Genomic DNA, 16891 nt, shown 5'->3' on the forward strand with positions numbered 1-16891 from the left:
AGTATTTGTCAGTCACATAGACATTGCATTTTTTCCTGAGTTAAATTTTTTTTTTTCCTCACAAATTAAGGAAAAGTTTTATGGAACAAACATTACAAACGCTTACTTAAGAGCTATTAAAATGATGTATTTTAAGTCACAAAATTAAGGAAATTTTTCAATTAAAAATAATTCTAAAGCATATTAAGTAGCCTATTAACTGCTCTCCCAAAATGCAAATCAAAAGTTTGCCATAAGCTTTTGTAGGATTCCTAATTTCAGGATTCTATTTTTACAAGAAAGAGCTGATTTGTCTTAGGCTATTACTGTCTATTACTTCTAGAAGTCTTGAGGAAAGGTGGGAAGCAGCAAATTCTGGCAATCTGCCTAAAGAGAAATCAATGAAACAAATTAATCCTTCGCAGGCTGCAATGACACAGTAATCCATCATTCAGAGCTGCTTTTATATACCAAATCAGAGAGCAGAGCAGAGAGCCCTGGGGGACATCACAGACAACAACTTACACCAACACTGGGAAAATACTGAGGAATCAGTTTATTTAAAGAGGATAGATTTCAGTTGATTGCCTATTTCATCAAATAAAGATTTTTTTTTTTCCTTCACAGTGTGGTGAACCCAAGGCCTGATGACTGTATCTTCAGAATTCAGTACCATATATGCTGGCTGACATCAATAAGGGATGGGTGTTTTAAAATAATTAGCATCATTAATCAGTATGAACAAATATTACTTTTGCCATCAAATTTCTAGGTATTAAACACATTCTGTTTGCAGTAGGGACTAACGGTAAATTCACCTATTAATCTATAACTTAACTGACCAATTCCTGGTAAACCACATTTGAGGTATAAGATATATACAACTTCCTAAGTATTGCGTTAAGTCTAAAGGCATGAAAACTTTAATTTCATTTCTTATGGTATAAAGTCGAACAAGCCAACCAGGTTATAAATAAATAACTTGCTTTATCATGATAAATAGCTCTCTGGCTTATACTAGAAAATGAAAGATAAATATGGTTTATTTTTAAAAATAAACTTATAATGAATGTACAGCAATACATTTACACTGTGTATTTGTTTATATATACACAAAAACATATGTATCTAAATTTATTTATGCCTATGGAGAAATTTATGCACCTGAGTGTGTCATCCTAGAGCAATGTATTCTGAGTGAAGTATATTCCCTAGATGAAAACGAATGACAAGAATTATAAAGTCACAGTGTATTACTATTGTTAAATGCATGCATCTTTTTCACAGCTAAATGAGAGAAGTTAATGAAAGAAAAGAATTTTCAAGAAATAAAACAGAAACAAACCTGTCACAATGGTCCCTGAAATGTTAAAACCCAGAATATCTAATCATGAATCAGAAAAAAAAAAGTTAAATAAATGCTAACTAGTCGATTTCTGAGTGGCATCTTCGATTCTGAGGTCCATGGCCATATGACTGCAATTCCTGGACCTGCTGATGCATTTTTAATTCAATGCATGGATCTAGTATTTATTGATTTAATAAGGTTAGAGGTATTACATTGTTGCTGCTACTGATGAACTGTCAGCAATTTAATCTAGTGAAATCTAACAGAGGAATATGTATTTTAGGCACGAGTGTGGGTGGGGGAAGGGAGAGATGGAGGAGGGAGGCAATAGCTATGTAAATGTCATCCCTTCAATACCCATGATGGTGACAAGACCAAAGCCCCTTCTCTCTCACACTGATTTGGGCTCCAGATATTTACTGACGATGTTGGCCACCAGCTAGCTGAGGTCACAATGAAGAGACTGCAACAAAGCCTTGCAGGTAAACCTTCAATATTAGGGAAAGCAAGGACTTATCTCCCATACCCGTCTCTGGCCTCTCCTCGAAGGTTTTTAGGTGCCTGCAGGCACACACAGGCACTCACCCCCAATGACCTGCGCCTTTACCTCCTCACCTCAGGGTTTAAAGGAACCCTTCAGCAGTTTCCTTTTGGCCCCCAACATTGTCCAGGGCTTCATTAGCATGCAGGCAGACAGAAAAGAAAGGAGACAATTCACTTTCTCAAAAGCAATTCTGCCAAAAATACAACCAAAAGAGAGAGGCTTTACAGGGTATGTCAAAAGATAGAGATACTATAGGCTCCAGAATCAGAGAGGAGGAGAAAAAGCCACCAAAGTTGCTGAAACAGACACTTGGGGAATATTAAAAAGCTTTCTGCGCTGCTCCGCTACCCTGCTTGTGGGCTTCTTTCCCCAACCTGGACACCTGGGAAGCGTGTTGTGCTCCAGCTTTTCCCCGACTTTGAAGAAATGGATAATCTAAGGAGCAGTGCTGCTTCTGGGGTCAGTAAAACTATGCTAATTGGTGAACCTAATTGCTTCAAGCAGTCCTGCCTCCAAACAGGGAGAGCGCAGTTGATGGAGTCGGTCTGTTCCTAATAAAATGAAGAAGCACTGAATTCAATTCCCAAGGAAGGCACTATAAAAGTTTCCACAGTGTAACCAATGACTTCACCTACGCTATTACCCCTAAGACGACATCTTTGAAAGAAAGCAGACCCCGTCAGGCTCCATATTCATAAATTGCCTGAGTTTTAGGCCAGTGAATCTGGATTGATTTAAAAAGGCTTTTTCATCCTTCCAATCAAATGAAGTCATTGTTAATTAGATGCTTTCTGTTAACAATGTCACTCTTCTCCGCATTACCTGCTCACACTTGCAGCGCCTCTAGTGCAACATCTGGACTTTTCCTACCCCCCTCCGCCCCCCATCCGTCCAGAAAGTTCGGCCCCAGGGTGGTGGTGTTTCCGTTTCTCCATTCCTGTCTGAAGGAAGATCCTATTCAGTGTACCAGAGGCGAGATACACAGCAACTCTGTAGACTGAGACATGATAAAACAATCTCTGGGAACACTCCCCAGATACGGGGCTTCCAAAAAAATCATTTTTAATTAACTACGCAGAAGTTTCTCTGTGCTGTTTCCCGCCTTGTAGATGGATGTTTTCCACGCTGCCGAAGGCCACAACGTAAACTCCCAGTGACTGTCCAACTTCTTAAAATCAAGCTCCCCCTTACACTAGAAAGTGGGGTTTGAGGTCTCCCCGCCTTGCCCCCCAGGACCTTGCTCCCTATCCTCTTGTCTCTACACCCAACACCTAAAGAGGACCTGCGGGCCGAGACGGGCAACCCGTGGGGCAGCCCAGGGCGCTCCGGGCCCAAGAAAGGAGAGAAGCGAGAAGCGCAGGGAGTTAGCCTCGCACAAGGCGTCTCGCTCGACGGTAGGTCTCCCTCAGAACCTTACAAGGCTGGGCGGAGGCCGGCTCCCTCCCTCCGGGTCCATTTCGGAGAGGCTGGCGGCGCGGAACCGAGGGGAGACCCGCCAGAGCCCGACCGAGGGCGCGTGCCCGGGGTTCGGGGACGTGCGCCACCCCCCGGTCGGGCCTGGCTTCCTTCCTGAACCTTCCACGCCGCGCGGGCCCGGGGCCTCGGTCGCTCCGGCCCGCCCACGAGGTGTGGGGGGCCTTTGGCGCCCGCGAAGGCGCGGCTCCAGTGCTCGGAGGAGGGCCCGACGCGGCCCATCCCGGCACGGCCCAGGCCCTTCGGCCGCTCGGAGTGCCCCCGGCTCGCGTCGAGCGCCCGGCCGCCCCACCCCGCGAGCGGGCCTTTGTGCCCGGATGTGGGCCTCGCCTCCAGGAAGGCCTTCCCCTCACCCCACCCCACCGCCCACCCCGGGCCCGGCTCCGACCCGAGAGCACGGGCCTCGAGGGAAGGAACCCGAGGGGGGCCCTGAAGGGAAGATGGGTGCGCAGAGCGCAGAATTCGTTCTCCGGGGACGCCCCTGTGGGGCTGAAGAATGTGAGGCGACAGGGGCAGCGAGGGCCCTAGACGGCCGGGGGGACGACGCGGGCTTCCGGCAGGGGCCTCCCTCCCCTGAGGCGGCGCCGGGCGTCGGCAGCGCCAAGGGCCACGCTAGATGGCGGACGAAGGGACCGCCGCCATCACTTTAGAACCCCGGCGGGCCCCCGACGGCCTCTCGGGGACCCGCCGCCAGGTCACACACTTCACCCCGGTGCAAGGAGGTCCTGAGCGGGAGTCGCCTACCTACCAGGACACAGACCTCGATCTGGGACTCTCGGTCCCTGAGGCACGCACTTGGGGGCCAGACGGCCTTGGGGGCGTCCGACGGTCTTGGAGACCGCGGCCTGGCAGTCCTCCTCACCTGGGGCTGCGGAGGGGCGGCGGTCGGGGCGGGGGAGGCGGGGGGCTCGACGGTTAGGCCACCGTGAGTCCCGAATTCCTAGACATCACAGACGGCAGAATCACAGCAGACGAGGTTAGACAGTGACAGTGGAAAGACAGAAGCACCCCCCGCCCCTGCCCCGACACAGGCACACTTCTGCGAACGAGGACACCTCACTGCCCTTCTTCAAATCTTTTACCTCAGAGCTTTGCCCTGTGACAACGCCCGCCCTCTCCGCGAGACGGTTCAGGGAAAGGAACTTTCCCCGGGACTCTTTACTCCTGTTACGTTGCTCTGGGAGGAAGTCCGACAAATAATAGCAGCAGCTGAAACACCTGCGATCTCTCAATACCATAAATATATATATATATATATACACACATATATATATATGGACGGTGATTGGAGTCATTTCTCCTTCCGCTTCCAGAGGGAGCTCAAACCTGAAGCCTCAAGGTTACCCCTAAGTGTGAAACAGGATGCTTGCCAAACCGGCTGGGAACACCGCCGCCCCGCACCAGAAGGGGGGTTCCCCTTTGCCAACAGAAGAGACGACCCGATGGTTCTCCTTCTCGTGTGTTTGTGTGTGAGCCTAAATTGGGGGCTTGTGCAGTGTAACACCCTCCTCTGACCCTCTGGAGAGTAAACTAGAACCGAGCGAAGGGGGATGGGGTGAAGGGGAAAGGAAAGTGCCCTGGAGAGAGTGGCTGGCAGAAGTCTGAGTGGGTGGTTGCGCAAGGGCGGCGGGACCCAGGTGCGCGCGGGTGAATCCCAGAACCGCCGGCCACCGGGCTCTGGGCAGGCCCCGCAGAATCCGGCACGTGCTGGGGCTGCTGTACTCTGACTCTGACTTTCGGCGATCTACACACACACACACACACACACACACACACACACACACACACACACACACACACACCCCCGAGGCGTGCATCTCTCTCACACACACACACACACACACACACACACACACACACACACACACACACACACACACACACACACACACACACCCCCGAGGCGTGCATCTCTCTCTCCTGGTCCTGAGGTTCCTCCGAGGTTGTCCAGGCCTAGGAACCCCGCGGGTGTCCGCGTGGCACCGCCACTTGGCCATTTCGCTCTCAGCTGGATGCAGGGGTAGCTGCAGCCGGGGAAGGAGGGCAGACGAAGGCGCCCGTCTCGGTGGGCACCCAGCCCCGCGCAGGGTAAGGGCTGATCGAGGGGCCGCGCCCGGGGAGAGGCGGCGTCCTCCATGGCCCAGGGCTCTCCTCCTCGCCATTAGGTCGGGTCACCTGTCATCCCGAGCTTGCCGGGTGCTCGCCACGCTCCGCTCTTCGCGGACACGCGACAGCACCCTGCCAGCTGAAGCTGCGCGCCCTGCCGGTTTCCGGGTGCCCCAGCCCAGAGAGCTAGGGCTCACCCCTCACCGCGAGCCTCTAGACACAAACAGCACTGGCGTCGCTCTTCCTGCCTCCAGACCCGGGTCTTATCCTCCCAGCGGGCAATGACTCGCCGGTGTTTGGGGGGTGGTTGTTGTTTCTTTTAAAAGTATATTAAAGGCTCATTGGCATCTCCCCGTCCAGTCATTATGCCTTCATCCCCCGTCAATTAACCACACCTCAGAGGGCTGCTATTAAGAGCTAAATTGAGCTGCAAAAGTAGGTATCCCGTTTCGGGCAGATGTTGTCATCTCCCGCGGAGAAAAGCGGCGGGCGGGCCGGACCAGCAGTTTCCGCAGCCGCCGGAGCTGCGCAGGACCAGGCTAAGGACTCTGGTTTCCGGGGGCTGGAAGGGAGGTTCCCACCCGACAGTGCGCTGGCGCTCCAGGAGCCGCGGGGAACGGGGAGGGCCCTAGCCCTCGGACCTCAACTGCTGAGCCGTCAAGGGGAAGTGTCTCCTGAGTTACGCCAGGAAAAACGCCAAGAGCTAGCCGTGCGTCTTTACGCAGAAAAGTAGAGTGCAGAGTGCGAGCAAAGCCCCAGCTCCCGGGCCGGAGACCCGGAACGGGGACAGCGGAGTTGTGGCAAGAGGGCAAAGTAGTGACTTTGGCTGGCAGCCCTCCACCGGTACACCTCACTTCCTTTTCCCGCCACTCCAGCCTCCTTCCTCCCTGGTGTCGGGCCCCCAGGACCCCTTGTGGAGGAAGACGCGGTGCTATGGAGATAGTAGAACTGGAGCTAGGGAATCCTGGACGGAAACGTGGCGTTTAGGACAAAGGAGGTGCACTAGAGACCGCCCGCCGTGATGTGCCTTTCCACTCTTCCTCACCCTAGTCATTCCTGGGGACTTGGAACACGGCTGTCCTGCCGCACGCGGCTGGGAGACCCTGGAGGGCGGAGGAAAGGGGGTGGGGAGCAAGGGGACGTGGCCCTCGCTGCAGTTACAGGGCCTTCCTCCCGATAGTGGACACAATAAATTTAGCCAAGGCTAGAGGAGATTAATTTCCCAGCATAATCCAATTAAAAGATTTCTAAAGTAATCTTTTGCGAAAATGAAAAAAAAAAAAAGTCCGTGGCTAAAGAGGGGACTGCTTTTGATGACAGTGATTTATCGCCTCGGCACAGCGGGCCCTGGCCGCTCGCTCTCCTGCACGCGATTTGACCAGGGCCTCCCGTCGGTGCCTCCAATCCAAACCTTAGCCTTTCTGAAAGATAGCCATCCATCACGCCGACCTGGGCAGGAGAAACAAGTGCAAGGGACTGGGGTTGCTTACAAGCACCATAGACTTTTTAAAGTGCTATTAGATTTATGGTCTCTTTTTCGACGCCCATCCAGAGTAATTAGCACATATGTTCTAAATAGATGATAGTTTTGTGAGCAATAAAGCAATTACCCATCGTTGGAGCTGACAGTTCCTCCAACTAAACTCCAACCAGCAGCTAATTGGAAAAGTCATTTCAGCTCCATTGTCTGCAATTAGTCCTGCTAAACTACTACACCCCAACTAGCTGGTTTGAGGTTAATTTATTCAGTGTTGTATTTGCATGGACGAACCCTGCAAGGTTCGTACGAAGGGACTTGCCTTTTGCCCCCACCAGACTTCGCACTGGGACTAGAAGAGCAGGTGGGAGTGAGCCCGGTGTTTGGGGAGTCAGGATGGTTCCCAGGGGAGGAAGCGCCTGGCCGGGCCTCAGCTTCAAGGTCAGTGTCCAGCGCACTAAGCGCTGCCGCCGACAGAGAAAGCCATTGTTTCTTCTGCTGGCCAGTAACTGAAAGAAACTGCTCAGTTCTCAGTTTGTGCTACCAAAAGCTGAGTGCTAAAAAAAAAAAAAAATCAGCATAGAGGAGGTGACTGCGTTCTGCTGGCACACCTTTCCTGCTGCACACGAAGCTGTGACCCTGGGCCACCTAACTGTCCCTAAAGGATAAAAGTAGACTCAGACTCCAAAACAGCAAAACCCCGAGCCCTCTTCCAGGTCGGGGGAGAGGGATCTTTCAATTCTTTCAATTCTCAGAGCGGTTGGTGAAAGAAAAGACTAGAAAGGTCAGGCAGACTAGAAAGCCCTGCTTCTGCCTTCAGCCTCTCTGAGTGCAAAGTCCCCTTGAAGCTGGTGGGTTTACATGAATTCCTTTCTTTGCTTTTTCTTTTTCTTTTCCTTTCTCTTTTTCGTACTTTCCTTACCTTTTTTCTTTTTCCTTTCTAAAGTTAAGCCCAACAGGTCCAAGATTTGTGCACAGTGAGTGGAAAAAATGTGTTAAACGTCGGTTTGACGCCCCACCGGAGCTTCCAAATATCCAGCGGCTGGGATTCTTCTACTTAATTTAATCTTTATTGGACAGGGCAGCTCCTACGCTCCTATTCACCAGGAAACCCCAGGAAACGATCCGTTGGGGTTCAGAACTGAGGGCGGGAGGAAGAAGAGTTAAAGAGGGATTAATCCTCTCCCACCCAACCTCGAACTTTGGAACTGCGATCTCCGCTAGGCTGGGGTGTTAGGGGAGGGGGCCCAAGGTCCCAGCTGTGACAGCCAAGGGTCTCTGCAGTCTGGAGCAGGGGGCGGGGAGGCTCCCAGGCTAGATGGGAACTTGTAGCCCTGGTAACCGAGTATTCCCTTAAAGGAATTTACGTTCTGAGAGCAATGCGAATTTTACTTAGAAGAATATGGGATTGGGAGGTGAGGGCCAGAACAGTTTCTTAGGAAGTAAAGCCCAGTGCCTTCAGCCCTAGAAATCAAATGTCCTTTTCTTGATAGCCATTCATACCTAACAACCTGAGACTGTTTCTCCTTTATGAAGGACATGTAACAATGGCTAAGAAGACAATTCAAATAGTATTGTAGTCAACATGTGAGACTTACTATAACAGTTCTCATTTCAGAACAAATTATAATCAGTTATTCAGCTTGAAAGATTTGGAAATATCTATAGCAAAAAAAAAAAAAGCAAACTTTTAAACTGCCTAATGTCAGGCTCTTGTTTTCCAGTTATTTTTGTTTTAGCCAATTTAATTCCAATAAAAACCAAAAAAAAAAAAAAATTACTGGGGAGAAATCGAAAGTAATGGTCTCATCTTACCCCATCACTTCCCACCTGTCATACACTCTGTACCCTCTAAAGAGAAATTCTCCTGTCAATGTGGCTTCCAGTTGAAAGTGGAAAGGAAATAAGATGTCTTCACTAAAAGACTGCTCATCGTGTTCTCAATTACTTGCTTTTTTATTCAGGACTTAAATATGACATCCTAGAGAGTGGGGTGGGGGGAGCTGAAAAAAGAATCAGCCTGGACTTGGTAGAGAATCCTAATGTGTGTATGCATACTTATGTGTAAGGGCAAAAAAAAAAAAAAAACCCACCCAAACCCAGAATGTATGGGACACATTTATGTATACATCCTTACACCCCCAAAAATCTCTAAGCACATGTGTACAGAGATGTAGTCCTGTGCAAGCTCAGCTAGCTGTCCACACACATGTATTCACTCCTGGAGTAAAGGCATTTTCATTGCTCCCCATAGTTTCTTTCCATTAAGCGCGATTAGATGATGTCTATTCAAAGTTGCTGATCCAGAGAGAAAATAAGAGTAGATAAAAGGAGATTTCAAGTGACCTCCTCGTCCCTTTCACACCAACCTGAGCCCTAGAATAGCCAAGGATCAACCAACACAAAAGCCCTGTCCTTTCTCTTTTCAGCTTCAGAAGATTTCACGCAAATGGTTAACAATAAAACATAGAACTATTACCAAGTTTGTTAGATCACACATTGGGAATACTTTATTAACTCCTCCCACAGATGGGCTAGGTTTATTATCCACCTCTGAAGTGGGTAAATAAAATACACACAGCAAAACAGGGCATAATTATTTACTGCTCCATGTGGTTTGTATCAGTGGTGTACTATGCTCATTGCTTTTTCATTTGAACTTTACCTAAAGCCCCTCTCCCCCACTAATGGAGGACACTGTAATAAACATATCTTTCCACTGACAGTTTAGAGAGAAATATTAGGTTTTTATTTACATCAAACTTCTGATGGGTAAAACAGGATTGCAGCATGACCATAGTTACCGACAGATCTGCTGGCTCTGTGAGCCAATACTTTTCCACTACTTTGGTTTACTTTATAGGCAGTGAAGAAAGTGGCATTGAAGATTTAAACATATTCCAGCAGCTTTTAATCAGTGAATGTCCAACTCAGATCTACTTCTGATGGGCTAATCCTGGAGTAAAAGAAATAGGTGCTCTGACAGGTAACTATTAAGAGAAGGTATTACAGAGTGTAGTTAATTGTGTTGCCAATGTACTCTAAGAAGTTTCAAACTTATTTCAAACTTGAACTTTTCTTCCAAATCCAAGTCATTTTCCCTAGGAAGAAGAGCCACACAGTTATTCTTCACTCAAGCCGGACATTTAAAATAAAGAAATACATTTCCTAACACTGTCTCCAGTTCTTAATTTTTGCATAAATGCATTCACATAGCTAAGGCTTGATTTTTACAAAAAGTAAATATTTGTCCCTGGCTTCACTGGTGCTGGGCGTGCTAGAAACTGTTGTCACTTTTCCTCCTACAAAAGGCTTGATTTGCATCCAAAGGTCAACACTTGCTCTCCTGCCATTTTCCTGAGGCTACTCCTGGGCCCTTTAACTGGGGGCCCAAGCAAAAAAATGGGAAGTGTTTCCCTTATGTCTCTTTTCCAAAACACAGGCTTTAACTGGCCAGTTTGTGATAGAAAACTAAACTGCTTTTAAAGGAAAATCACTTTTGTCTGGGCATTTCAGCCCAAAGGTGACCAAGAAGTAGTACCCGGACATACCAGCGTGCTAGTGAGTGCAGAAGCCTGCTGGATCCCTGGTTCAACTACAGAGGCAGGCTGAGAGCAGGCAGTCCATCAGAAGTCTGACTCCCAACTTGGCCTTTCCACCCTTGTTTTCACATTGACAAAGGCAGACCTTTTTACAGCTGGGCAGCCACAATACAGACTGAGTTCAGTCTTGCAAGAGGGGGGTGGTTTCTGACATAGGCAAGGCTTTTGTTTGTTTGTTTGTTTGGGATTTTGTTTTTAAAACAATCACAAAGCATTAGGCAGGCATTACTATGCCTCTCTTCATCCTTTTCTTCAAAAGACCTATGCAAGATCATTTTAAATACATCTTTTTCAACTTCATTTTTCACAGCCTTAATCTCATACCAAGGGAGACTAATTGATTCGGCACCTTTAAAATCAGCTCTTTGGGAAAGGTCTGCAGTAAGATCAGAAGAACTGACCTTCCTCCCAACAATTGCAGGCATGTTCGTTCATTTCTCCAGATGGGCCTGATAAAATGGGGTCATTGCTGTTCTATGGTTTCTCAAAACAGAAGAGTACCATTTGTAACGATTTAGGGGATAGGGAACACATACAGGAGAGAATTTTCTACACATATCTGGTCATTTGTAGGGGCTCTTGAACTAGATTGAAAAAACGTTTTTACAAGGCCACCTTTTTTTTTCAGTATGATTTACCAAAACAAAACAAAACAAAACAAACGATCCATTGAGTTTGGGAAAGCAAAATACCAATATCAAAGAGGTCACAGGATTAGTGAAGAATGATTCCAGCCTTAGTGGAAAGAAAGATAGTGGGGAGGGGGGTTGTTCATCAACTAGAAAGTCTTCGTGGCCCCTCTGGGGCCTGGAATGCAAGTCATGCTGTATGTGAAGCCACTGCGTCTTTCCTTCTCCCACCAGGTCACAACTGTTTATTGGCTATCACACTAAAAGAGAGCAAGTGTTGTGTGGAAGGTGTTTAAAAAGTGAATAAGGCTGAGCTCTGATGCTGCCAATCCACAAGAGGTATTAATAAGCCTGATTTCTCTCCCCAAACGGAGAGTACCTTCTCATGTCCCTTGGGGAGACACACGGAGACTCTGTGCATTGAACTAGACCATGAGGACTAGGAGGACAGAGGATGGCTTTAGAAGGGAGACCTGGGAGAGGGCTGACTATATATGGCCACGACGCTGGCAGTCTCAAGGAGGGTGCTGAGACAAGGGCCACAGTGGATCTGGATCCAGGAGCCAAGTCCACACGCTAAGACTCAAGTTAGAGGTCCCCCCCACCAAACAAGGCCTTGGTGGAGAACGGAGGGAGAGAGACCTGGGAAAGAGGTTGAGTAGAAGAAAGACGCAAATTCCAAATGTTTTTCTGCCCTTGCAGCTGAGCATGCCTGAAAATCCCGTGGGTGTATTTTTCACACTTTGAGGACCTACCTGCTCCCGCAAAATATGATCACTTTCTCTTAAGTGCCCTCCCCAACAACAACAGATACCATTATCTCCTGGTTGAGTGTGGGGCGCATCCAGCCTCAGGACCAGAGTGCCAAATTGAACTAGGAACAAACTACAGCCTCGCAGAGACAAAGCCTAAGCTCCCCTAGAAGCTGAGCTGGGGGTGGGGTGTTCAACCCGAGTGGAGGCGCTCTGCGGGCGCGCAAAGGCGATAGGAGAACGACAGAGTCCAGAAGAGAAACTGAGCCTAGAGTGCCGCTTAGGCTGGAGTCCAAGAGGGGGAAAAGTCTCGGACTTCTAGAGTCCAAGAAGGGGAAAGCGCCTCTTCTCGAAAAGATTCGGTTTCTTCTTGCCCCCTCTCACGACAAGTTGGCGCATATGCCCTGCAGGAGCGGGATCTGTCCCCCTGCTTTGAAAACCCGAGGGTTTCCACGGCTCAGAGCACCATCTCCAACAGCCGCCCGACCCCCTTTCCGTAACTGAGGCCGGGGGGTGGGGGGGCGCACCCCTCCCTCCCTTCCTTCCGGAGAAGCAGGAGGCTTCGCCTGAAGCCGCTCGAGGTCTCCACTTCTTTCCCAGCCCCCCGGGGGCACGCCTGATCCCCCTGGGCCTCTTCCAAGTTTGGAAGCTCAGGGTAGGGGGGACGGCAGGAAGAAGCCCCTTAGAGAGGGTGAGTGGGCCCCCACGGCTCTCGGGGAGTCGCCGCTCGTCCTCCGGCCCCGCCTTAGCCCCTAGCCCGCCCGGCCAAGGGAAGGCCAAGGCAGCTCCGCGGGCTCCTTCCCGCGCCCACCCAGCCCTCGGGCGCGGCCCCCGGCGTCGGCTCCCCCCGCCCCTCGCGCCCGCCCCGCGCGCCCTCTGACGCAAACGCGCGCCCCTGCCTGCGCGGAGGAGAGCTCGCTGGTCGGTTTTAATTGCGGCTCTTCCTTTCATGCACTCCGGCTCAGTCCTCACCCCTGGGGGAAGTGACCCCTCCCCGCCCCCGCCCCCGGACTGGCCCAGTCCCCTGGTTGCTGAGCTGGCTGCAGATCTCGGGCTCTCTCGCCACAGCCGCCGCGGGTTCTCCGCTGGGGAGAGCGGCTTGAGGGTCCCTTTTAATCCGCTGACGCTCTCACCCACATCAAACAGGCAGCCATCGATCGCATTACATTAGGGGGATCCCGTTGCAAACGGCGTCCGCAGGTGGGCGCGGGAGCCGAGTTCACCCAGGCCTGGCTGCAGCCGGGCAAGGCGCGGGCTACGCGCCGACTCCACCGCGGCTCCGGCTTGGCACCCGCCAAGAGGAGATGGGGGGGTGTTGAGGGGCGGCGGCGCGGATTGCCCAACCTGTGGACCCTCCGCCCGCCCCCACTCCAGGCTGGAGGCTCCGCAGCCTGTTCCCGCTGGTGGGGGAGGAGGGTGGCGAATGGGGATGGGGAGGCCATCAGTTTTGAATCTGGACCGAGGCTCGGTGGGGCGCAATCCTCAGCTCCAGGGCGGCGCCGCGGGCCGCGATCCCTGTTTTCCACTCCGCCGCGGGACAGAGGCCGGGGGGAGGGCGGCTCCGGAGCAGACCCCCCTGCGGAAAGTTCTTCTCGACCCTCCCCGGCTGGCTAGACCGAGGGCATCCCCCCGCCCCCTGGCCTGCGGAACCCGTGCGAGTAATCGCTGCCTCCCGGCCTGTCCGCGTTGCAACAACCACCCCGAGTTCAAAAGAAACGATAATCATCGCGTTACTTGCCTGGTGGGGCAGAGATGGGCCGGCTCTGGCTTCTGGAGCCCAAGACTTCCGGTCCAGGGTCCGAGGGCGGCCAGGCCCGAGAGCCGGGCGTCCTGGCGGGGGGAGCCTCCGGTTCCCTGGCGCTTGCTTCGCGCTGCCTCTTGCACTCGCTCCGTCTCTCTCCAAGTTCTCTTTTCCTTCTCCCGGTCTCCCTCTCTCTCTGCCTGCTTCCTCTGCCCTCGACTGCCTGCCTTTGTACTCTAGGAACATTTAGAATTCATATGAGAAAACTCATTCTTTTGCTTCCTTCTTTCCTTTTTTTCTCATTCCTTCCTTCCTTCTTTTTTTTTTGTTGTTGTTGTTGTTGTTCTTTTAATCGTGTTCTCCTCCTTTCACCTTTTAACTGACCAGGAGACTTCGGCGCGATTATTTGGGGAGACGAGAAAGGGCAAGGAGCCCACGCCGGCCCCCGTCGCCTCCCCTGCAGCGTACAATGGGGCGGCTGCTTGCAGAGTGCATGGACTGTGTCCCTTCATTATTCGAACTGGAGGGGCTGCGGGGCGGCGGGGCGGGGGGCAAGACACGGAAAAGCCTTTATTCTGCTCTTTCGCGTCGTCGCTCGTCACTAAGCGGTCGCCGGGTTCCTGACTCTCAGTAGGACTGGAGAGAGACCGGGAAGCGCAAAACGCACCCCGAAGGCGCAGCGCTTCCCCCAAACCCCCTCCCTGATGACATTTAAAGGGAGAACGAGTATTAAAACACACAAACCCTACCTCCGGCAATAACAGCGTGGCCTTTTTTTTACTCCCACCTTCACCTGAGGGCGTGTGGAGGCTCGGGGGTGCTGGAGCTGAGACAAACTTTGATGCTGTCCGGAGTCGAGGGGCGGCGGGCAGGCGCGCAGCTCCGCACCCCCAGGCGGCTGCGGGCGGCGGCTTTGTCACTCGGCGCCGCTGCGCGCCCGCCTGAGCCTGCCTAGGGGAGCGATCGTAGAACGAGGAGGTGGTGGGGTGGGGGGGGAAGATGCGAGTGTGCGATTGGAGAATATGTAACTAATAGAAGTATCATTTTCCCTCAGTACGATCTTTCAAGGAAGAAGGAGGAGGGAAAAAAAATCCATTGAAAGAATTTTCAAAGTGCTGTGTCTTGGTTTGCAGAAAAGGCACAGGGCTGCTTGTCGGGAGGAGGAGGCTGGGAGGAGGAGGGGACCCGACCGCGCGTCTCCGGGACGCGGCTCCCGTCCGCTAGGTGGCAGCCGGAGCCAGCGATTCCTGCAGGCCTCGCGGCGGGACCCGCTCCTCCCGCCCGGGCCTCCTCCGGCGACCAATCGCCTTTGGGAACCGGGGGTCTCTCCCGTCTCTTTCCCTCTCTCTGTCTGTCTCTCTCTCTGCCCCCTCCCTACTCCCCCCCGCCTCTGCCCCCCTCCGTCCTTTCTTCCCTCTCTTCCCCCCCCCCCCCATCCTCCTCCCCACCTCCCATCCCCATCCGCATCTCTTCTCTCTCACCCCTTTCCCCCTTTTCCTGGGACTCGGACGCGGCCCGCACTGACCGGGCCCCCACCCCGCAGCAATAGAAGAACTTACTACTCTTTTATTAACAATTATTGGAGCGTTCTTTGGAGGTTAGATCAGCCTGAGGATATCAAAAAGGGGAAGGGAAAAAAGGAGGAAAAATCGGGGGGGGGGGAGTTTATTTTAAAAATCACCTTTGGGATGAAGAGGAACCATTGATTCGGACTGATTTGGGGGGCAATTTCTGCGAATTCCAGGAGTGCGTTTTGTCATAATTGAACCTTTCATTTTAAAACCAAAATATACGTTGGACCGAGGCGGGGGGGGGTGCGGAAAACAGCAAGTCCCTACTTTGTTTCTTAAAGGAATATAAAATGAGCAGAATCTACTCTAGGGCTGTGCTTGTATGTGAAAAAACAAAACAATACAAACCCAGAATATTTTTCAGGACTCGTTAGAACGGTAAGAGTTTTAATTCCCATTTAAAATTTTCCTAACATTTCCAGTGATCGTGTTCATGCTCATAAAAGCTAAATTTAAAAACTTTTCAGAAGAAAACAAAATAATGCCTGATTCTCTTTTTTACCCATTGGAAGGCATTCTTCCCCTCGCCGTCCCTTCCCCCTCTGGTGTTGGTGTATGTGTGCGTGTGTATGTGTGTGTGTGTGACCATAGACGACCCATACTAATCAGGTCTCAGAGTAAATAGCAGCGCAGGGCGATCTCAATGTAAATTGCGCTTGTCAGAAGCACACAACCCGCCCCCCCCCCCCACTTTATTTCCTCCTCCCCTCGCCATCCCCGTCAGTAGGTAGCTGAGAGGGAGGGGAAAGAAAAAAAAAAGAAAGAAAGAAAAAGAGGAGGGGGGAGGGGCTCTCCAACCAATGGCGTGCGGGAGGCTTGGCTAACCTTAGCCTCCCATTTTCTCTCCCCCCGATTCAGGGCTCTGACCAGTCAGTCGCCTTTGATTATCAGTTGCCAGCAGCCCTTCTCTTGGCTCCTTGACACGAGCTCCATATAAGGCAGCGATCTCCATAGAAACGTGTCAGTTTCAATAGTAGTGTCAAAGTTCACTATATACAGACATTCGCACAGATCCCCCTTTCGGAAACACTGCTCTGCGAGTCCTCCCGTTTAAACGCATTCAATTTTGGGGTCTCTCTCTCTCTTCTCTCTCTCTCTCTCTTTCTCCTCTCTCTCTCTCCTCCGCCTCTCTCTCTCTCTCTATCTCTCTTTCTCTCTCCTCTCTCCCCTTTCTCTTTTCTTACATATTCTATTAGTTGTTTCCCCGTATTCTTCTTTCTCTCCTTTTTCTCCCTCCTCCTTGTCTCTTTTACTCCATTCCTGCAGAAGAGTGAGGGCTAAACTTAAAAAAAAAGAGAGAGAGAGAGGAGGAGGAGGAGGCACCCCCTTCGTATTCTTCTTATCGTTATTTTATACATATATGATTTTTTTTTGGAGGGAGGGTGTTGGTTCCCGGCTGAAGAGCACTTATTTAAAATACTAAAAAAAGAACATTTTTGGGCGATCTCCAGGTTTTTTTTAACTAGCTCTGTGTGTTATAGCAGAAGAAGCAGAAGAAGGAGCAAGAAAGAGGAAAAGAAGAGGATTATTTATTCGACCTACTTTGGATGTCTCTCTTGCTTTTTTTTTTTTTTTTTTTGCGCAATTCTTTTTCTTCTGATTTTGATTTTTTCTGTTCCGCTGTGAATTCGTCGCCGGCGTGAATTACTTCGTGTTTTTCTCCCCCTCC

At 50.9% G+C, this 16891-nt stretch overlaps 1 long non-coding RNA gene across 7 annotated transcripts in view; it reads right to left on the reverse strand.

Annotated features, from left to right (window-relative positions):
* Nucleotides 1-14916, reverse strand: part of LOC139184233 (uncharacterized) — a 160093-nt gene extending 145177 nt beyond the window's left edge. Inside the window, exons 1-2 of one of the 7 annotated variants that reach the window (XR_011567814.1) lie at nucleotides 14401-14914; nucleotides 13649-13887 (exon numbers count right to left, since the gene is read on the reverse strand). This is a non-coding gene — a long non-coding RNA (uncharacterized lncRNA). Of the gene's footprint in view, nucleotides 1-13043; nucleotides 13560-13648; nucleotides 14366-14400 lie in introns of those variants that run through there. The other 6 variants (XR_011567815.1, XR_011567817.1, XR_011567813.1 and 3 more) reach the window with 6 other exon arrangements.
* Between the last annotated feature and the right edge of the window lie 1975 nt (nucleotides 14917-16891).

Source organism: Bos indicus, chromosome 7 (assembly GCF_029378745.1).
Source record: "Bos indicus isolate NIAB-ARS_2022 breed Sahiwal x Tharparkar chromosome 7, NIAB-ARS_B.indTharparkar_mat_pri_1.0, whole genome shotgun sequence".
Taxonomy (NCBI): Eukaryota; Metazoa; Chordata; class Mammalia; order Artiodactyla; family Bovidae; genus Bos; species Bos indicus.